The sequence below is a fragment of the Austrofundulus limnaeus genome, unplaced genomic scaffold (assembly GCF_001266775.1).
Source record: "Austrofundulus limnaeus strain Quisiro unplaced genomic scaffold, Austrofundulus_limnaeus-1.0 Scaffold3308, whole genome shotgun sequence".
In the NCBI taxonomy this organism is placed as follows: Eukaryota; Metazoa; Chordata; class Actinopteri; order Cyprinodontiformes; family Rivulidae; genus Austrofundulus; species Austrofundulus limnaeus.
The window spans coordinates 5,730-5,941 of record NW_013955710.1 but is presented as its reverse complement, the minus strand read 5'-3'; positions in this window follow the sequence as shown (position 1 = coordinate 5,941).

The following is a 212-nucleotide window of genomic DNA, read 5'->3' as shown; positions in this document are numbered from 1 at the left end:
TATGTCTGTGGTGTTATCATAGATATAAATATAGATTTATATGTCTGTGGTGTTATCATAGATATAAATATAGATTTATATGTCTGTGGTGTTATCACAGATATATAAATATAGATTTTATATCATGTCCATGCTTAAGACTCAGTCTGACACCACATACTGTAGAGTCAGAGTGAGTTACTTATCTTTTCAGCTCAGCTTTTAGCTAAGAG